At 37.7% G+C, this 23,805-nt stretch overlaps 1 protein-coding gene across 2 annotated transcripts in view; it reads right to left on the bottom strand.

Annotated features, from left to right (window-relative positions):
* The window catches only part of OMA1 (OMA1 zinc metallopeptidase), a 148,609-nt gene that overhangs the window by 26,492 nt on the left and 98,312 nt on the right, over positions 1–23,805 (bottom strand). The gene's annotated exons all lie outside the window — the stretch shown is intronic.

Genomic DNA, 23,805 nt, shown 5'->3' with positions numbered 1-23,805 from the left:
GTCCTTGGGAGGAAGATTACATACTTGGCAAATGTTAAATACCTGGGCCTCATCATTTTAGGGATTCTTATAAATGATGCTCTAGGAAACTCCTAAAATTCCATCTTGAGAAATGAGATCTAAACAAAAAAAATATGATATACAAATCATGGCCAAGAAAAGTAAATGAATGTCTGTATAGGTCTTAACCACTGTTAACATGCAGCTTGGTTTCCTTATGTCTTTTCAATAGTCTTCCACTTTTTAGATGATTTTCAGCTTTGAGTGTTTTAATTTGGTTGTACTATGTTCCTCTTTCTGTAGCATCAATGAGTCTTTGCTCCAGGGCATTAATTCTGCTCTTTATACCATTCATTGAAAGTTTTACAGTGTCTCTGCTGAATTAACAAGTTTAGAAATTTTCCAAAATGGATGCATCTTACATTTTTAATGTCTTTCTTTCTTCCTCTGACACATTCAATGTACGTAAATCAGTCTTATCATACTAGCTTCAGTGGCACTGCTATTTTAGGAAGCTAAGTTGTCCTCTCCAATGGAATAAAACCTTTAAGTAAGACTAGAAATTTGTTTCGTTTTTTTTTTTTTAGATTTTCCACTCTTCAAAATTTATCTTGGGAAAAATGGGCATTTCAGAGAATTTTTTTGTTGTTATTGTTTAATTTAGTTTGGATGAGGAGCCTTGTGGTATTATTAATTAAGGAAAGCGTCTGGAACAAAGTAGACTATTAATAAACCTTTTAAATAAAGTTACTTTCTTTGCTTTGTTTTTCAACTCTTTTTTCCAAATCTGTATAATCATTTTCATTTTGATTTTTATGTATATCTCTTGAGCACCTCTTAAATCTAATTTTGAATATGATAAAGACATGGTTGCAACATCTATTACTCCATTTGTATTGATTTGGCTAGTTATCGGTTACTTCTTCATTGTTACATATTGCTTCCTCCTGAAGGAGTACATTTAAGTCAGCCTTCTGAGATAGAGGAAGAAGACAGTTCCGCAATCAAAACCACTTCTCAGGTTGCTGGAGAACCTGAGATATTTTCAGGGTGCTAAATTGTTATTCCTTAATCAATGGCTGGCTGTAAGGTGGAATATCATCTTTACAAAGGAAGGATCAAGCTGTTACCATTCAGACACAATGATAACTTCGGCATCACTAAATGTGGGGCAACCAGCTATTAAGAGATATTAAGGGCCTCCTGATATGAAAGGATATGAAGGACAGATGTACCACCTATAAAATACTATTGCCAAAGCTTAATATAGAGAAATAAGTTAGATGATAACACAAAGAAACAACCATATAAAACCCCGAATGTGGGAGCAGATTTATTTAAAAAGTTACATGCCAAACTCGGCATGTAAAAGCATTGCCTTCCCCCAAGTGTGGGACATGACTCCTGGGATGAGCCTCCCTGGCATCGAGGGATTACTACCAAGTAACCAGCTGATGATGTGGCTGGAGAACATCCTTGAATAAAAGGGTCAACTCAGACCAGCAGAGTATCTCATCCTACATGTAATATCGGGAATTAAAAATGCTTTTTGACCTTGAATAAAGGGGGGAAATGGAAAGGACAAATGAGTTTATATGGCTATAAGTATCCAAAAAAAGAGCCAGGAGTTCATCAGAGAAGTCACCCTTATGCACACCTCAGCAGAGTCCCAGAGACAGCTAAAGTAGATACAACCCCAGGTACTGGTTCTTCTGAGGGCTACAGAGACTCACAGGTTCTATGGTCATGGCAGATGGACTTCAGTGCCATGTCAGCTGGCCCTACTTTGGAGTTTGTGTTCCTGAGTGTGATGGAGTTGGACTCAGATTTGAACTTTGTTCACAAGCCTCTCCTGTCACTTTAACCGGGCCTGTAGTTGGTGCTGGGGTTTAGTGTATACTCAGGGGATCTGAATCTCTGGACTGTCCATGTGATAGCCAGGCCCTGAGCCTCAACAGACTTGCAACTCCTACCCTCTGGTTTACTGGACTTACCCCAGCCAGCTAACAGGGAGATGAAGAAGGTCAACCACCACACCAGGGAGCCAAGAGTGCCTACAACTGCAAACAGGAGACTTGCATCCATCATCCAAGTGGAATCTAAGCACCCTCTTGATACAGAGGTAGAGTGGATATAACCATCCCAGGGTCCACAAAATGGAGGAATAGAGTATGGATTAGAGTGGACTTACTAATACTCTCTTTATGAACTATTGTGATTAGTAATGGAAGTAAACGTAGCACTGAGATGGAGAAAGTGGCCATGGTAGCTGCTGAGGGTGGGGAGTGGGAAGAAGAGATGTGATGTAGGAGCATTTTCAGGACTTGGAGTTGTCCTGGGTGGTACTGCACGGACAGTTACTGGACATTGTATGTCCTCCCATGGCCCACTGGGTGAACTGGGGGAGAGTGTAAACTATAATGTGGACCACTGACCATGTGGTACAGCAGGGCTCAGAGATGTATTCAAGTGCAATGAAGGTCCCATGATGATGGAGGAGGTTGTTGTTATGGGAGGAGTGTTAAAAAGTTAACACATTTAAAAATGAAGAAAAAAGGGAGGGGGTTACTGTTCTAAAGTCAGAGAGGCTTAATGGGAAATAACAATCCAATGCAATGTGTGGTGTTTGATGGATTCTGAGTTGAACAAAGGAACTGCAAAAAACGTATTTTGAGATAGGGAATTTTGAATATGGACAGTATATTTAGTTTCATTAAGGAATTACTATGAATATTCTCAGACATGCTAATGGTATGATTATGAAAGTAAATAGCACTACTTTTTGAATTTTATATTGAAGTAATTAGGGATGAGATGTCTGAGAATTTGCAATTTTAAAACTTCTGGGAAAAAAAAAGAGAAAAAAAGGACAGCTGGGCAAGTGTGGCAAAAAAGTTGATATTATTGGGACTGAGTGACTGGGAAACAGGAAACTCATCAAACTGTTCTCTCTACCTTAACGTGCTTTTTAAAAATTCATAATAAAAAGTAAAACTGAAAAAAAAAAACTTTTCCTTTCTTTCTTCCCTTCTCAGTCATTTTTGCATGTCTATTCTATGACCCCCAATTTTACATCTCTTTTTTCTAAGTGAAACCAGTCCCTTTAACACTCCATCTACTTCCAATTCTATCCTTCTTAATTTCTATAGGCAAACATATACTTTTCAAAAGACATAAGTGGATTTCTGAGTGACCAAGAAGGTGCTATAAGACACTAGAAGATGCTATCTCCCCATAGACTCTCAAAAATCTAGCAACAAAAAGGCAGAGCCATCTTCCTCAAAACTTCAAAAAACATTTAAAGGGTTACAGTAATTGGGCAAGTATTAAATAAGAAAAAGCAGCTCGAAAAATGGTAGGTTAATGGTGACCTTGCTAGCCCTTGCATGGTATGGAGTCAGCCTGCACTCACATTATGGGTCCCTGGCACTGTTACAAAAGAAGCAGAGTAACCCCTATGCCGAAACTGTGGCACCTATATGTCAGTGTGATTCTAACCAGAGGAAGCCTGATAGACTAAAAATAAGAAATTTGTCTCAGAGTCACCCTCCCAGTATTTGTCCTTGAGTCAGAGAACCAGTTTGAAGACAGCTAAAGCAGCAAAAGAACAATTAAGTTGAAGTGGCCAAGGGTAAAGAATTGACTGCATTAAATAATAAATATAACACCCAGGAGGGAGTGAAAGTCTATTTCAAGGGAGTGGAATCTGCTGAAACCTAAAATGGGTGAATTCTTAAGGCCCAAGAGCAAGCAAAAGCCCAGGAAAAGAAGCAGGCTCCAGAGGCTCCATGCAAGCACAGGTAAGACAGGACCTCACATTTCGCATACACATACACCCTGTGCTGATCTTCTTGATAGGAGGGCTAAACTCTGAAGGAGACCACCAGCTAAAGGAGAGCCAATTTGCAAGGGCTGTGAAAAGTGTTTTCTGTATTAGTTTGTCATATCGCTAACTGGATACAAACTTAAGAAGCAGACAGCTCAGGGACTAAATCCCAGAGTTAATACTTGGAAACATTAAAATGCACAATGTACAAAAAGATTACAAGATAAAGAAACAGGAAATGATGGTCCATCTAAAAGAACCAAGAAAATACCCAGAAACCATCAATAAAAAGGACCAGACTTTACACATACCAAAGACTCAAAAAAAAAAAATCCACAATATGCTAAGGAAATAAAAGAAAACATGGGGAAAGAACTAAAGTATAGGAGGAAAACAATAAATATACAAAATAAGAATCTCTTTGAGATTCTCAATAGGAACCAAACAGAAAACTGGGAGTTGAAGAACAATAGCAAATGAAAAATTCCTAGGTTTCAACAGCAGATTGGAGTTGGAAGAAGGAAGAATAAGTCATCTCAAAAAGAAGACAACTGAAAAGATTCAGGTTAAGAAGTAGAAAGAAAAGAGAATTTTAAAAAACAAACAGATTGTGGGATAATGGCATTGGATTAGGGAGACAAGGCTCAGCTTTCTCATAAAAAATATGGAGAAATGACCAAAAGCTGACTAAAAAACTTGCTTTGGGGAACAGCAGACCATGACAGTATTTCACAATCCCAGGAGGGTGTCAGACAGAGAAATGAAGAACCCAAAATAAGGAACTGTGAGTTATTAACCTTTCCAGTAACCAGGAAGGGCTCCCCTCCCCCACCCCCAGCATATTAAGCAGGGATAAAACCCCTGCCTCATTGCAGCTGACCAAGAGGGAAACAGACATCTTCCCCCCTGTCAGCTGTTACAAGGGAAAAGTGAGGAGAGTCGGGGGGGCTTTTCTTCGGTGAATTTAGCCAGTGTGGACCCCTTTGAATCTCAGCTCCAGTCAGACCAGAACAAAAGAAAACCTTGATATATACCACCGTAGAAAGGTGAGCAAACAAAAGCCATCTGCAGGCCAGTTTGGAAATTTCATGGACAAAAACTGCAATTGGGTCTCTTGGTTCTCTAAATTCTGGGGGACAATCTGTACCCCATTAGAACCCCTGGCAGGATTTTGATAACTAAAGCAGGGCAATTTTAAAGACAGGATAAGTTGAACCAAATTATCAAAGAACAGCAGTGAAAAAATAATAACAATAGGCAAGAGAAAAATTGATCAAAGTAAATTCACCATAATATTCAGATGCCTAGACATCAGCAAAAAGTTTAAAGTCATACTAGGAAACAGGAAGAGATGGCCCAGGAAAAGGAACAAACCAAATATCCTGAAGAGACACAGGATTTAAGACAATTAATCAATGATAATCACGCAACTCGCTAAATCAATTTAAAGTCTAAAATATGACTAAAGAGATAAAGAATATTAAGACGAAACTCAGTGAGCATAAAGAACAATTTGAAAGTCTGCAAAGAAAAGTTATCAGACCTTATGAAAATGAAAGATACAATGGATGAAATTAAAAATACATTAGAGGTACATAAGAGCAGATTTGAATTGCTCAAAGACAGAATTAGTGATTTCAAAGACAGAACATATGAACTAGAAAAGACAGCAGAACAGAAAGAGAAGAGAATGGAAAAAATAAAACAGGGTCTCAAGGAATTCAATGACAATATGACATATGCATTATTGGTGTCCCAAAAGAAGAAAAAAATGAATAAGAGGCAGAAATAACACTTGAAGAAATAATGACTAAAAACTTCCTGACCCTTATGAAAGATATAAATACCAAAGAAGGAAAGCACCCCAAACAGAATAAATCCCAATAGACCTGCCCTGAGACACATACTATTCAAAATGAAAAATATCAGAGATAAAGAGAAGATTCTGAAAGCACAAAAGAAAAGAAAAGCATCACATACAAAAGAATCTCAATAAGATTATGTGGCAACCTCTTATCAGAAACCATGGAGGAGAGAACAAAGTGGTATGATGTATTTAAGGTACTGAAAGAGAAAAGCTGCCACCCAAGAATTCTGTATCTGGCAAAGCTATCCTTCAAAAATGAGGATGAGTTCAAAGTCTTCACAAACAAAATCTGGATTAAGTAAATAATGCCTTCACAGTAATAACATTGATGGTAATGGCTTGAATTCCCTAATCAAAAAACAAAGGCTGATAGAATGGATTAAAAAAATATGAGTCATCTATATGTTGTCCATAAAAAACTCACCACAGACATTAAGGACATGATCAGGTTAAAAGTGAAAGGCCAGAAAAAGATATTCCATGCAAATAGTAACCAAAAAAGAGCTGAAATAATGATACTAATATCAGACAAAATAGATTTTAAATGCAAAACTATTGTAAGAGATAGGGAAGGTCATTATATATTAACAAAAGAGGCAATTCAGCAAGAAGGAATAACTATTCTAAATATTATGCAACTAACCTCAGTGCCCCAAGATACATGAGGCACACATTGGCAAAGCTGAAAAGAGAAATGGGTGTCTCTACAATACTAGTTGGAGACTTCAATATGCCACTCTCACTATTGGATAGAACATCAGGACATAGGACAAAGAAACAGAGAGTTTGAATAAGATGATAAATGAGCTAGACCTAACAGACATCTATAGAACACTGCACCCCAAAACAGCAGGATATGCATTCTTTTCAAGTGCTCATGGATCCTTCTCAAAGACAGACCATATCTTAGGTCACATGTCAAGTCGCAATAAATTTTAAAAGACTGAAATTATTCAAAACACTTTCTCTGATCATAACAGAATGAAGCTAGAAATTAATGGACAGAAAAGGGAAAAATTCATAAATATATGGAGATTAAACAGCACATTCTTAAATAATCAGTGGGCCAAAGAAGAAATTACAAGAGGATCCAGCAAATATTTTCAGATGAATGAAAATGAGAACACAACATATCAAAACCTATGGGAGACAACCAGCAAGATGGTGGCAGAGTAAGGAGCTCCTAGAGTCAGATCCTGCTACAGGGCAGTTAGTAAACACCCAGAACTATCTGGAGCTTGCCAAAGCCCCTGTTTGGAGGCTTCAGGAGACCAGAAGAGCATCCTGCAACACCCCTGAAGGAATGGAAGGAGGAAACTGCCCATCTGCAGAGAAGATGCATAAATAAAGCACTCCACATCACAGAGGCTGCTGCCCATCCTCCACTGGAGGCACAAATCACCTCGAAAGCTATTCCACAGCTGTGATTGAAAGCTCCAATTACCAAAAATGGGGGAGGAAGAGACAGATAGTTGGGCACCAACTACAGCTACTGATGAGTAAATTCAGCAGGCTAAAGTATAATCTTAAGAACAGCTAAAGTTTGAGCCTGTCCAAGTCAGAAAGAGGATGGTAGCTACTATTTTAACTCAGCGCCTGGCACAAGGGGAAGCCGGGTGGACTGAAAATCATGTGCTGGTAGAGACCAGCTTTTTTCCATCCAGATCAGATTGCAGCTCTAGCCTACCCCCCAGTCCCACTTCTGACAGTGAGGAGGCCGGTGGGCCCTGCACCAACCTATCCAGGTGACTGCAGGTATTTTTGGCTGGCACAGACTGTATAATCCAAAGTCTACCAGGGCAACTGCAGTCATCTTGGACCCACACTGCATAGATTGCTGCCTATACTTGCAGCTCCATCCCTGCCCCAGACAAGGGAGAAAGAGGCATGAAGCGTCATCAGTCTCTCTGGGCAACTACAATCTAGGCCTGCATGACTTGGATTATTCCACACAGCTATGACACTGTCCCTACCCCAGGCAAAGGAGAAAGTTGGGAGAAGCTTCATCAGTCCCTGGGGCAATGAGGGCAGCTTGAGCCTCTACAGCTTATAGTAGCAACTACATCCTTGGCTCCTACTGCACAACCAGCAAGGGAGAAAGGGCAGGAAGCTCTAAACTAAAGAGAAAAACTGCACCTAGAATACGCTAGTAAGCCAGCTGCCAAGACACCAACAAAAAATTACAATCCACACCAAGAAACAGGAAGCTATGGCTCAGTTAAAGGAACAAGAGAGCCTCCAGATGACATAAAGAAGTTGAGACAACTAATCTTAGATGTTCAAACAAATCTCCTTAATAAATTCAATGAGATGGCTACAGAGATTAAGGATATTAAGAAGACATTTTGGATAAGCAGAAAGAAGAACTGAAAGCATACACAGAAAAACAGAAGATCTCATTGGAATGAAAGGTGCAATAAATGAAATTTAAAAAACACTGGAATCATATAAGAGCAGATTTGAGGAGGCAGAAGAAAGGATTGGTGAGCTTGAAGAAATGTCCTCTGAAAGTGAACATACAAAAGAACAGATGAAGAAAAGAATGGAAAAAATTGAACAAGGTTTTAGGGACTAAATGACAACAAAAGGCATGCAAATATATATGTCATAGTTGTTCCAGAAAGAGAAGAGAAGGGAAAAGGGGCAGAAGGAATATTTGAAGAAATAATGGTAGAAAATTTCCCAACCCTATTAAAGGACATGGATATCCATGTCCAAGAAGTACAACATACCCCCATCCAAAAAAATCCAAATAGACCAAGTCTGAGACGTATACTAATCAGAATGGCAAATGCCAAAGACCAAGAAAGAATTCTGAGAGCAGCAAGAGAAAAGCAATGCATAACATATAAGGGACACCCAAAAAGATTAAGTGCTGATTTCTCACCAGTAACCATGGAGGCAAAAAGACAGTGGTATGATACCTCTATGATACTACAAGAGAAAAACTTACAGCCAAGAGTCTTATACCCAGCAAGACTGTCTTTCAAAAATGAGGGAAAGATTAGAATATTCACAGATAAACAGAAATTGAGAGAATTTCTAATCAGGAGACCAGGTTTTCAGGAAATACTTAAGGGTGTGCTAAAGCCTGAAAAGAAAAGACAGGAGAGAGAAGCCTGGAAGAGAGTCTAGAAATGAAGATTATATCAATAAAAGTAACTGAAATTGTCAAAAGAGTAGTGAAAATAAAACATGACAAATAAAACTCAAATAGGAATAAACTTAACCAACGATGTAAAGCACTTGTATGCAGAAAACTGCAACTCAATGTTAAAGAAATTTAAAAAGGCCTAAAGAACTGCAAGAACATTTCATGCTCATGGATTGGAAGATAAATACCATTAAGATGTCAATTCTACTCAAATTGATATACAGATTCAAAGCAATCCCGATAAAAATTCCAACAGCATTTTTTAAAAAATAATTGAAAACACAACCATCAAATTTATTTGGAAGGTAAGGGTTCCTGAATAGCCAGAAACATCATAAGAAGGAAAAGCAAACCCTCATCTCCAGATTTTAAATCATATTACCTAGCTATAGCGATAAAAACAGCATGGTACTGGCCTATAGACAGACACATACATCAATGGAACCAAACTGATGGTTCAGAAAAAGACCCTCACATGCATGGTCAAGTGATTTTTGACACAGCTCAGGCAGACCAGACCATTCAACAAATGGTGCTGAAAGAACTGGATATCCATACCCAAAAGAAGGAAAGAGGACCCTATCTCATACCTTATCTAAAAATTAACTCAAAATGGATCAAAAACCTTAAAAAAAAAAAAAAAAAAAAAAAGCAAGAATCATAAAGCTTATAGAAGAAATTGTAAGAAAATATCTTCAAAACCTGGTGGTAGGTGGTGGATTCTTAAAGGAGATAAGAGGACTGAGATGGACTACTGATGTTTAATGTATATAGAAGTTTTAATTAGCTTTACTGTAAAAGGGTGAAAATGTATAGAGTGGATGGTAACACATAGTGAGTAACAGCTAGTTTATAAATGGCTATCTGGCTGAAAATGGTAGTCTAGGTATGAAAATGCCAATTGACAGAATGCTAGAGAATAATCTAGGAATTGAATAGCATGGTAAACCAAGAGGTGAATGAGAATTGTGGTTGATGGTACATTTGCAAGAATGTCCTTTGTTAGCTAGAGCAAATGTACATCACTACTGCAGGGTGGTGGGAACGTAGAGAAGCATGGGAAAAATACAACTGGAGTAACTTATGGACTGTGGTTAGCAGTAATAATATAATATTCTTGCATCTATGCCAAAGATATATTGTGTGCACCACACACACGGAGAGCTGACACAACAAGATGACCCAACAAAAAAGAAATACAGATTCCTGAGCCACAGACAACAGAAGCAGACAAAGAAAAACACGCAGCAAATAGACACAGAGTACTTTTACTGGACCTGTGGTTGGCATTTAGGTTGGTGTTAACTCAGGAGACCTGAATCTCGGAACTGTCCATGTGATGGCCAGGCCCTGGGCCTCAGCAGACTTGCAGCTCCTACCCTCTGGTTTCTTGGACTTACCCTGGCCAGCTGACAGGGAGGTGAAAAGGGTCAACCACCACACCAGGGAGCCAAGAGTGCCTACAGCTCCAAGCAGGAGAATTGCATCCATCATCCATGTAGAATCTAAACTCCCTCTTGATGTAGAGGGGGACTGGACATAGCCATCCCAGGTCCACAAGATGGAGGAATAGATTATGGATTAGAGTAGACTTACAGGTATTCTACTGGGGGAAATACTGTGATTAGTAAGGGAAGAAATTGTAGTACTAATGTAGAGAGGGTGGCCACAGTGGTTGCTGATGGTCAGGAGAGGGAAGAAGAGATATGGTGTGGGGGCATTTTCAGGATTTGGAGTTGTCCGAGGTGGTGCTGCAGGGACAAATGCTGGACGTTGTGTGTCCTGTTGTGGCCCACTGGCTAGACTGGCAGAGAGTGTGGACTACAATGTGGACCACTGTCCATGTGCTGCAGCAGTTCTCCAGAATGTATTTGCCAGGTGCAGTGGATGTGCCACAATGATGAAAGAGTTTGTTGATGTGGGAGGGGTGGCATGGGTGGGGTGGGGTGGGGGTTATATGGGGACCTCATATTTTTTTAATATAACATTTAAAATAAATTAAAAAATGAAAAAAAATATACACAGAGAGAACAGACAACTGGTGGGGGGAAGAGGGGAAATAAATAAATAAATAAATCTTTTTTTAAAAAATGGACAAAAGAAAGGAGAACAGTCCAAAGAAGAAATATAAATGGCAAAGCAACACATGAAAAAATGTTCCACATCACTAGTGATTAGGGAAATGCAAATCAAAACTACAGTGAGATATCATTTCACACCTGTTAGACTAGCCACTATTAAAAAGTCGGAAAACTGTAAATGCTGAAGAAGAGGTGGTGACATAGAAATGCTTATTCACTATTGGTGGGAAGGTACAATGGTACAGCCACTGTGGAAGACTTTTTGGCAGTTCCTAAGGGAGTTGAATATAGACTTGCCATGGGTCTAAGCAACACCACTGCTAGGTATATAACCAGAAGTACTGACAACAGTGACACAAATAGACATCTGCACACCAATGTTCATAGCAGCATTATTCATGATAGTCAAAAGCTGGAAACAACCCAGGTGTCCATCAACTGATATATGGATAAACAAATTGTGGAGTATACACATGATGGAATATTATGCAGCATTAAGAAGAAATGAAGTCATGAAATGTATGACAACATGAATGAACCTGGAGGACATCATGTTGAGTGAAGCAAGCAATCCAAACACAAAAGGACAAATACTGTTTGCCCTTTTATGAACTAAATATATGTGAAATATGAATATGGGTAAAGCTGCATATATAAGATCATTTTTCTTTGAAACTGAACAAACTTAATACTCCGAAATGACAAAAGGAAAAAAATTTTACTAAGTAAAGGAGACCAGATACAGAGTACTACATATTGTATGATTCCATTTATATAATTATAAATGTAAATATAAACCAATTTATAAAGATGAAATTAGATCAGTGGTTATGCAGGGCTGAGGAAGGAATGCTAAAAGGGTGTGAAATCCTTCTTTATGCAAGTAATGAAATTATTCTAAACCTTTTGAGATGATGAATGTACAACATTGTGATTATACTAAAAGCCACTGATTATACACTTTGGATAGATCATTTGGTATGTGCCTATATCTCAATAAAACTGCTTAATAAAAAACAAATAAATAACTGTGCAAGAATAACCAGAAATAGCAGCTATATAAACAAGAGGAAACAGAGAGATTGAGAGGTGAGGAATTTTCTTGTTTGTCTGTTTCTGGTTTATTATTATTATTGAAATAATGAAAATGCTTTAATAATGACTGAAGTGATAAATGCATAACTAAGTGATTATACCAACTACCATCAATTGAACACTTTGGATAAACTGTATGCTTTATTAATATGTATCAATAAAATTGATTTGTTAAAAAAAAATGCAAACAGAGCCTAAAAGACTAGTGGGACACCATCAAGCTTACCAGTATGTGCATTATGGGAATCCCATAAGAAGAAAAAGAACAGGGCAGAAGGAATAGTCAAAGAAATAATGGCAGAAAACTTTCCACATTTAACAAAAGACACATATATGCACATTCAAGAAGGCGAATGAACCCCAACATGATAAATTCAAAGAAAACCAAACCCAGTCATATAGTAATCAAACTGTCCAATGACAAGGACATTGAAAGCATTCTGAAAAGTGCAAGAAAAAAGAAACAAGTTATGTACAAGGAAATCCCAAAAAGATAAAGTGCAAATTTCTCTTTAGAAACCATGGAGGCAAGGCGGCAGTGGGTTGAAATACCTAAAAGTTCTGAAAGAACACAGTGGCCATCCAAGCATTTTATATCTGGTGAGACTTCCTTTCAAAAATTATAAAGTTTTCAAAACATCCCTAGATAAACAAAAGCTGAGGGAGTATATCTTACCAGGCCTGCCCCTGCAAGGAATGTTAGAGAAAGTTCTTCAGACTAAAAGGACAGGATACTAGAGAGTGGTTAAAAGTAGCATAAAGAAATAAAGGCCTCTAGAGTAAAGGTAACCATGGGATCATTATAAAAGCCAGTACTCGTGTGTGTGTGTGTGTGTGTAACACTACTTCTTACTTTTTACTGGTGCTAAAAAACAAATGTATAGAAAGTAATGATAAATCTATGGTTTTAGACATACTATGTATAAAGGTATAATTTATAACAAGTACAAAAAAAGATAGAGGAGCAGAGGAATATAGGAACAGTTTATCTGCATGACAGTGGGGTCAAGTTGGTATCAAATCAAATATGACTGTTATATATTAGGAGGTTAAATTTTAACCCCATTGTAACCACAAGGAAAATATATGAAAAATATATACAGATAGAAATGACAAGAGGCTCAATATGGTACAACACAAAAAAATCAAATTAGTATGAAAGTAGTCATTAATGGAAGAATTGAAGGCCAAAAAAGGTTTAAGACTAACAAAGACTAAACAGAAAAATGGCAGAAGAAAGTCTTGCATCATCAGTAGTGAATGTAAGTGCAAAAAATTAAACTCTCCTGTCAAATGGCAGAATGGATAAAAAAAACATGATCCAACTAAATGTTTAAATTCAAAGACATAAATTGGTTTAAAGTGAAAGGATGGAAAAAAAACATAACACACAAGTATTCTATTAACACCCATTTAAGTTATCTTTGCCTTTCAAGGTCTTTGAGCACTTGCACAAATCTTTTTTTTTTCTTCTTTATTTTCTTTTAAATGTTACATTCAAGAAATATGACGTCCCCATAAACCCCCTACCCCACTCCTCCCACATCAACAACCTCTTCCATCATCGTGGCACATTCACTGTACCTGGTGAATACATTTTGGAGCACTGCTGCACCACACGGACAGTGGTCTACATTGTAGTCTACACTCTCCCCCATTCCACCCAGTGGGCCATGGAAGGATACACAATGTCCAGTATCTGTCCCTGCAGCACCACCCAGAGCAACTCCAAAAAACTGGGGGGAGGGTGGGGGAAACATCTGAACATAGGAGATTGTCAGGTATGTGGCTGAAATTATAATGTGGAGAAAATGCTTTAGAAAATATAATACGGAAGGTTACCTGTTTAAGATGCTTAAGGGGGGGGGGGCATCTGAGACAGGGTAAGCTTCATGGGAGTGTGTGAGTGCTCATTTTGTCATAGTGGGTTATATATCATTGGATAGAGACCCATATAATGAGAATGAACATATACCCACATCCTGAGGAGGACTGATATTCTCAAATAGAGGGAATTGTACCTCTCAAGAGAAGTGGTGGCTCCCAATGGGTTAGCGCAGTCAAGTATGTCAAGCCCTCAATATTGTTGCAAGTATCTCTGAATATGGTCCTTCAAGTAATGAAGATTGATTGTCATGGTGGGCCCTGAGGGGAAGGGGAAAGAGGTGTTGAATAGATGGAATCAGTGTAACTGTGGGGCAAATAGAAGTGTTCCACAAGATCATGCAATGATGGATATAGGACATGTCAAATTACACCAAAAATGTACAAAAGTCTATAGGCTAAAATGCAAACCATAATGTAAAACATAAGATAACTAAAAATTTAGAAAACTGTATGGTCGAAAATATAAACCATAATGTAAACACAAATCCAACCATGTTTGAAAGCTATTGTTTCAATATTTGTACATCAGCTGCAGCAAATATAATATGAACATGTAAAAAGATCATTGCTGGGGAAGGGACAAAGGATTTGATGTTGGATATGTGGAAGTACCATATATTGTATATGTGAATTACTGTGATCGAAAACTTACGTGAAGACAAACTTAATTAGAAAAAAAAAAAAAAAGAAAGGATGTAGACACTGAGGAAGAAATGGAAGAAATTGCTTTGCCACGGTACATACAGGGCAATACCTATAGCAGTGATAAAATGCAAAATGTCAAAAACAAAGCTTTTTCATTTTTTCATTTTTTGATACCCCAATTTATTTTTCCTTTAATTTTTCTAAATTACTATGTATTCTATATCTAACCTTTAAACCCATCACTATATCCCATTTTACTATTAATGGAACCTGGCAATATATTAGGCTTCCTTTTTAAAGAAGTTTTGGACTACAGAGAGGTTCAACTACGACAGGGAGGAACACTGGAGTGGGGTGTTAATGATAGGCGGCACATGGTTGGGAGGGAGTTCTCCAGGGCATGTATACAGGGTACATAAAAATGTCTGGATATTTTCATAGTGGTTTCAGTTAAAAACAAATCTTTAAGTTATAGAAAACTGGTAATAAATGCAAACAATACTTGTCTATGAAAATGAACTGGGTCTAGAGGAATACAACTAACTATACTGACCTATGAACAGATCTGTTTTGCATCTATTTGAAAATTCATTTCAGTATTCCTTGTTGCCTATGTACCTGTGGTTCTGTGATTTATCTTTTGAATTAGTTGTAACATAACACTGATTCCCTCATTAATTAATGAGATAAATAAAATCTAAGAGGTATTCATTTTATATTTGTATGAGTCACGATATTAATTTTTTTAAAAATTGTTCTTAAACTCATCCCATTTCTTTTCATAAACAGCAATGGGAACTGGAGTCTGGATTAGTTTTTGAAGAGGCATAAAATAAATATAATTTTAAAACATTTAATTTTTTAAAATATTTAAATAACTTTTTAAAAATAAATTAAAATTATGGCTACCTTGACACAGGTCCAATGTCCTCTAGAAGAATAAAATGTATTTTTTAAAAAAGGTTTTCAAACAAAAACATTTAATAATCAACTGGCAATGCTGAACTTTACCTAAGCCCTGTGATCCTGGAAGACAGCGAAAATTAGGAATTCCCCCTCTCTGTTCTAGAAAAAGGCTTACTGCAAAGAACCACTGTTTCCCTCATGACTTAGATAAGACTCAAGTCTGATCCTTGCTTTGTTTACCTATGTCTATGTTGGGCAGAGACCCTCAAAATTCTCATATTTCACCTCATAAATGATTGGCTTAACTTTTATCCTTACTGATTAATCAGAACAAAATTATTTTAACCACACTGTAGTTAAGCTACCCTCCTTCCCGAAGGTCCCTGAACTCTGACCCACCCTTGGCCTGAGCCAGGACACAAACCCTCCTTAAGGGATGCTCCTGGAAAATAGGCTGAGCCCCAAATAAAACATTGTCTCATCTACTACCCAATCACACCATCCTTTCATTATACTTCCTCACTTTCCTACACCTGGTTCTTTCTAGCCTTATTTATTCCTCTCTATGAAAGAAAAATCCTTTTTGCCTAACTCTTGAGAACACTGCAGATCTTAGAGTAAGAGTGTTCTCCCAACTGCAACAGCCCTTTTCCTCCTCTTGTAATAATCCTTTAGAATAGTCTCCTTACTATGTCAGGATTTATTTTTTTTAACACAACCACCCATAACATATTAGAATGATGTATTAAGAAATGGCTGTATTTATTTGCAGTAACAACAAAAGTATTTATCAAACAACTGCTAGTATACACAGGAATTCTAGACACAACATACTATGTAGAGTAGCAATTACTTACTCATAAAAAAAAAAACCCACAATTAAATTTAAAAAAAGGAAATAAATTAATGCCGAGAGACTTCATGACTGGATTAAAAGCTTCTTTTGAAAATAGAAGCCAAGACATTTCAAGGGGAAAAAAAATTGCCTCCATTTTTTTTAATGTACTTTTCTAAAAATATCATTACTTTTCTCCTCTTTCCCCCCAAAAGCAATTTTTTCTAATAGCCCATTCATTTCAGCCTCAAGTAGATACACATCACATGCACCATAATGTTTTTTTAAGGTTTCAGACAATGTTACTGCCAGGCTTTCTGGCTTTATATGATTCAGAAGCCAATTCAATTATAGTAGCTGCTATGATATTTGCCTTTTCCTCAACACTCTCCATGTCAGACAAAATGAAATTCTGTAAGGTGAACAGTGTATGTTTGTGTACATTAGCCAACAACATTTCACTTCCATGTTAAACATTCTCATATTTTCTACTCATGAGATGTATAATAATGATTTATGAATATACTTTGTCCAATTATAAATGCATAAGAATGATTTACACAAGTTAAAACCCTCAGCTTCCTGAAAGTTTAATAGATTCAAAATAAAATCTATATACAAGATTAAGTCTGATTTCATAAGGGCTTTCTAAAATTAATCTTGTCCAGTAGAACATGACTTCTTGCTTTGGTATTATTAAAAATTCAATGGATAAAGCAAAAGCTAATGAAATGTGTTAGCAGCATGCAGAACAAAAACTTTAAAATATTCCTCTTACTATACAGTATATTGTCATGTGAAGGTGTGAAAATGGAAGAAATGTTGATCCTGTTATAACTGATGTTGTGCAGGTTTCTGTAAGCTTTAAAACAAAGTACATCTTACAGTATAATTTTTAAAAATGAAATTAAAATGAATGCATTTAGAACTTACCACTAAGTCTGATAACGAAAAACTGAATGTAGTAAATTTGAACATCGAGATTTTTTAAGATTTACAAATACAGCTAACATTGAGAGTTCTAAAGCCATTAAAAAATGAATCCTATCCAAAATTATGATTATAATATCATAACCCCAAAAAACTAAATTGAATATTTTTCCTATATATTCTATCATTCTCTATTTCCCCCATCTACCAAGAAAGGGATAGCAAGAAGAAGGAGTTGGGAAGAGAAGTAGAGAATTTAAAAATCCAGTCTAATGCTTCAGTTTTAAAATAAATCATTCAGGCAGACTTGGCCCAGTGGTTAGAGTGTCTGTCTACCACATGGGAGGTCCGCAGTTCAAACCTCGGGCCTCCTTAACCCACGTGGAGCTGGCCCATGCTTAGGGCTGATGTTCGCAAGGAGTGCCCTGCCATGCAGGGGTGTCCCCCGCATAGGGGAGCCTCATGCGCAAGGAGTGCATCCCGTAAGGAGAGCCACCCAGCACAAAAGAAAGTGCAGCCTTCCCAGGAATGGCGCCGCACACACCGAGAGCTGACACAACAAGATGACGCAACAAAAAGAAACGCAGATTCCCATGCCACTGACAACAGCAGAAGCGGACAAAGAAGAAGATGCAGCAAATAGACACAGAGAACAGTCAACGGGGGTGGGGGGAGAAAGGGAGAGAAATAAATAAATAAATAAATAAATCTTTTTAAAAAATCATTCAAGTAAATTTCTACCCTGGGTTATCACACAATTTCTGTTACCCACATCTATCCACATTTTGTAATAAATCTTATAGGAAAAAATAGTTAAATAAGGTATCTCTTTCAAAGACAAATCATGGTGTTCATAAATTTAAAGTCTGAACCACATAACTATAGAGTATAATTTTACAACTGTCATACTATTAAACATCAACAGGTTGACAGAACATCTGTTCTTCAATTTTTCATCCAAGTTGTTATGGTAACCAAAATATATTGTGTATGTGTTTCCTAAATTTAACCGATTATTTCAAGTAAATAGAATTATATCAGCTTATTAACTACAAATAATATTATTGCTACAAACCTATATTTATCCTTTTTAAATGCTAGTAGATTATATTTAACTAGGCATTACACATGCTTTAGCTCAGAATTCATATTAAAAAATAACATGGGTGTCTTCTTTTCTAATTTGGGGGCATTTTTTTAATTTAAAAATAAAACAGGGAAACGGACTTTGGCCCAGTGGTTACGGCGTCCGTCTACCATATGGGAGGTCCGCGGTTCAAACCCCGGGCCTCCTCGACCCGTGTGGAGCTGGCCATGCGCAGTGCTGATGCGCGCAAGGAGTGCCGTGCCACGCAAGGGTGTCCCCCACATGGGGGAGCCCCACGCGCAAGGAGTGCGCCCGTGAGGAAAGCCGCCCAGCGTGAAAAGAAAGTGCAGCCTGCCCAGGAATGGCGCCACCCACACTTCCTGTGCCGCTGACGACAACAGAAGCGGACAAAGAAACAAAAGCAGACAAAGAAACAAGACGCAACAAATAGACACCAAGAACAGACAACCAGGGGAGGGGGGGAAATTAAATAAATAAATAAATCTTTAAAAAAAACAAAAAATTAAAAACAAAAAACAAAAAAAAGAAATACTTTATTTTCTGAACAATATACTGTACTAAGATACTACAAAATTATATGATTTTACTGTTTTGAAGGAGCTGTTGATTATGTCCTTTTAAAACATAAGTCAGATCCTGTCACCCTCTACTCTTCTGCTCCAAACTCTCCACTGAGTCCCATCTTTGGGCAAAAGTCAAAGTCCTTACAGTAGTTACAAGGCCCACGCCTTCACCTTCCCCTTGCTTTTCCCACTCCAGCCACATTTCGTTTCCTTGCCATTCTTCAAACATGCCAGGCTCACTCCTGCTGCCGGGCTTTATAAAACTATTACTGCCTCTGCCTGAAAGGCTCTTCCCCCAGATAGCCACATGATTCAATCGTTTTCTAATTTTAAAGTCTTTGTTCAGACATCATCTTCTCAGGGAAACTTTTTCTGACCAACTCTATTTTAAACTGTTCTTCCAACACCCCTCCCATCTTTGATAGCATGTTACCTATCCCTCCTACCTCTTCCCTTATTTTTCTCTCTAACACTTATTAATATACTAGGTAACAGAGGAGGGGAGAGAGAGAGGAATAGAATAGATGGAAGAGGGAGTAGTTACGGGGCAATGGAAGTGTTCTGCATGATCTTGAATGATGGCTACAGGTCATGTTAAATTTCATCAAAAATTTATAAAAGTGTATGGTCTAAAATGTAAACCATAATGTAAATCATTGACTATGGTCAGTGGCTATGTTTCAATATTTGTACATCAGTTGTAACAAATGTACCATCCACATGTAAAAAGGTCATTAATAGGGAAGGGAAAACGGGTAGGATGTTGGGTATATGGGAGTCCCCTATAGTCTGCATGTGACTTTACTGTAACCTAAAATTTCTTTGAAGATACAATGAAAAAAAAAAGACACTGAGGAAAAAACGGAAGAAAATGCCACTGTACATACAGGACAACAGTTATTACAGTGATGAAAGACAAAATGTCAAAACAGTTTTTTTAAATTATTTTTCATTTTTTTAAGACCTCAACTGTTTTACCTTATTTTAGTTTTAGTTTTTCTAAATTATTATGCATTTTATTTCTTATGTTTAAACCTATCATTGCTATCTCATTTGCCTATTAATTGAATTTGGCAATATTCTTGGCTTCCTTCTTGAAGAAGATTTACCATTCTGCATCCCCTATTATGCATCCAAAGTCTACTAGGGGGAAGTGGACTTGGCCCAGTGGTTAGGGCATCCGTCTACCACATGGAAGGTTCGTGGTTCAAACCCCAGGCCTCCTTGACCCATGTGGAGTTGGCCCATGTGCAGTGCTGATGCACGCAAGGAGTGCTCTACCACTCAGGGGTGTCCCTGCATAGGGGAGCCCCACGTGCAAGGAGTGCGCCCCGTAAGGAGAGCCGCCCAGTGCGAAAGAAAGTACAGCTTGCCCAGGAATGGTAATGCGCACACAGAGAGCTGACAGCAAGATGACACAAGAACAACAACAACAAAAAAAAACACAGATTCCCGAGCCGCTGACAACAACAGAAGTGGTCAAAGAAGAACACGCAGCAAATAGACACTGAGAACAGACAACCGGAGTGGGAGAGGGGAAGAGGAGAGAAAGAAAGAAATAAAATAAATAAATCGTTAAAAAAAAAAAAAGTCTACTGGGGTTACTCCTACAAAGACAGTACAGACTTTTTTTTTTTAAGATTTTTTAAAAAAATTTCTCTCCCCTTCCTCCCTCCCCGCCCCAGTTGTCTGTTCTCTGTGTCCAATTGCTGCGCGTTCTTATTTTTGTCTGCTTCTGTTGTTGTCAGCGGCACGGGACTCTGTGTTTCCTTTTGTCGCGTCATCTTGCTGCATCAGCTCTCCATGTGTGCAACACCATTCCTGGGCAGGCTGAACTTTCTTTCGCGCTGGGTGGCTCTCCTTATGGGGTGCACTCCTTGCGCAAGGGGCTCCCATACGCAGGGGACACCCCTGCGTGGCAGGGCACTCCTTGCGCGCATCAGCACTGCGCGTGGGCCAGTTCCACATGGGTCAAGGAGGCCCGGGGTTTGAACCGCGGACCTCCCATGTGGTAGACGGATGCCCTACCCACTAGGCCAAGTCCGCTTCCCCAGGACAGACTTTGATGATTAGCACCCACCTAAGCCAAGAGAAAAGTAAGAGATGGGGCTGAGCCCAGCTTTAAAACACTGGGCAGAAACTATGGCTAAGGGCTAAGAAATTCTGCAGTGTGCAGATGTTTAACAAAACTATGGCCAGATTTCATGGGTTCATCCCAAAGATGTTAACTGAGCTTATAATTACTTAACTAAAGCATGCTTTATTGTTCATCTCCTGGCCCTGGCAAAAGCTCCTGACAGTTTTTTCCCCTTGAATTGTATCATGGAAGAACAGCAATGTTAATTGTATAGGGAAACAGGAAGTTATTCTGTAGTGGAAGTGTTGCTACCACTACCCTTTTAGACTTGGGTGTTCATTTAAATAGTCCTCATTGTCAAATTGTTCTTGTGATAAAAGGAAAAATGCAGTATGTATAGTTTCTTACTACTAAGTAATTTATTTTGAAAATATCTAAATATCCTATCTCCTACACTTATCTCTAAACTTTGTATTCTAGGTAATACCTTCATAAAATCAAACATTAATGTGCGAGTATCTGTAATATATTTTCTAGCTTTCTCATTGACAGCAACCAAGAAATTTTAAAACCTCAGAGCAGGTTTTGTAAACCACTTTTCCTACAACCTGTCCAGTTCTGAAATGGTTCACTGACAGGGTGGCAAGCATATGATTTGGGTTATTCTGTTCTTTTGTAGATTAAGATTTTATTTATATCATGCCTTTAAGGACTGGATTTTTGGTTGTTTCCTAATGAAAAATGTAGATAAGTGGTTAGGGTTTTACAACCCCATTATCATCACCTTGCATCATTATGGCATTCTGCTGAAGATCAAAAGACTGGGCCTAGATTACAAGAGGACTAGGCCTGGCTTAATGTGATTGTGTCCTGGCTTGCAAAAACAGACTTGTACCCAAAAGGAATTAAAATGGAAAAACTAAAAAACAATATATTAAATTTGGCTGTCCCCAACCTCATGAAATGGAAAAGTGTGGCCAAACTATCAACAAATCCTGCCACCTAGCCTTTCAAAATATATCCACAATCTGAACACTTCTCTCCCCTTCTTCTACTACCATCTTGGGCCATGTCACCATCTTATCTTAACCAGGGTTATTGCAAGAGCTTCCTAAATAATCTTCCTAATTCCATCTTGCTCCACTCTTCACACAGCACCACCAACAATCACTATAAAATATGAGTCTTATCAACTCATTCCTCTGCTCAAAACCTTCTAATGGCTTCTGTTTCATTGGAAGTAAGAGTCAAGTTCTTAAGGTTAAAAAACCCTTCATGGTCTGGTCCCCTATATCTCTCTGACCTCATCTTAAACCATTCTCTCCCTCCCTTGTTCCATCAGCTACCATGTCTTCCTTGCTATTCCCTGAATACACCAAACATATTCTCATTTCAGATCCTCTGTAACTTCTGTTTCCTTTACCATCTTCCAGATAGCCATAGGACTTGCTCCCCGGCTTCTTTTCAGATTCTGCTCAGGGAGGCCTTCCTTGACAGTACTATATAAAATAGCACTTCACTTCTTTGCTGCCTAGCCCTTTCTACTACCCTTAACCTGCTTTATTTTTCCCCAATGTGCTAATCACTACTTGACATACTATATATTTGTTTATTTGCATTACCTAACTACAATGTTAGTTCCAAGAAAGCAGAGGCTGCTGTGTTCCTGCTTATTCCCCAAGCAATAGGGCACAGAATAGTAGATAATCAATGAATATCAATAAATATTAGTTCAATGAGTGAAAACTTGTGCTAGTTTCTTATCCCAGACTAGATGTAGACTTGTCTTCCTTTAAACCACAACTCTACTATATTTCTATTTCTCTTAAGATAAATCCTATACTTTGTTGTATTAATAATCATTTTGTACTTATCTTAGCACCCTGCTAATGTCAAGAATGATGTCTTACCTCTCTTTGTATGCCCTCCATCTAACATCATTTCCTTCCCATAGTAGGTACTCATTATTTGTTAAACTGAATTTGAAGTCACACTAAAAGATACATCTACAATACACTTGGATCTGTTGTATCATCCTTTACCAAGTAGCCTATTTTTAAATTAATAAAAAAATGTTCAGCTTTCATTACCAACCAGCAAACTTAATGCAAGTGAGACAGAAGAGAACACATAGTCTGGCTCAGAGATGCCTGGCATCCATTTTGTACTGATCTGGAAACCACAGAAAACATTCTAAATGATGTTAACAAATCAAAAGATTTTCATAGGGTTGTGAAAAGTACTTGGGAGGAAGCTGCCTCAGCTTGATTCATTAATGAATTCAACAAAAAGAGAGGCAGACAGCACATGTTTTGCTCTATCTTTATGAAGAAATAAATAACAATAAAGCAAACTAATATGAAGGGATTTTTTCAAAGAAAACAAATTTCAGCATCACTAAAGGAATTAATATCCACTTGACCTATATCTTTAGCACAACTCACTAACTGGTATTTTTAACCATAAACTTAAATCACCAAGGAGAAATTAAATTATGATCATTATGTTGAAAATTCAATATGCCCTCTTTAAGAGGGCAGAGAACGGTTTTAGATTTTCATGAAATCAGTTAAAATTAAAGGTATGATTAAAAAAAGGGTTAAACCTTCACCATCAAGAAAAGTCAGCTGCATAGCAATTTATTCCTCATGATACATGAAAAAGCAAGGTTTTACTTTTCAGTCAAATCATTTGAAAACTAGTATTTCATAATTATAGTAATCAAAATAATTGATAGACTAGACTCTCTTTTTCTAAGCAAAAGAAAAAACAAAATTAAAATAAATGATATAACAAAATCATGACTTGCCTTATATATATAGTGTTAGCTC

Source organism: Dasypus novemcinctus, chromosome 9 (genome assembly GCF_030445035.2).
Source record: "Dasypus novemcinctus isolate mDasNov1 chromosome 9, mDasNov1.1.hap2, whole genome shotgun sequence".
Lineage (NCBI taxonomy): Eukaryota > Metazoa > Chordata > Mammalia > Cingulata > Dasypodidae > Dasypus > Dasypus novemcinctus.
This window is presented reverse-complemented; position numbering and strand designations above follow the sequence as displayed.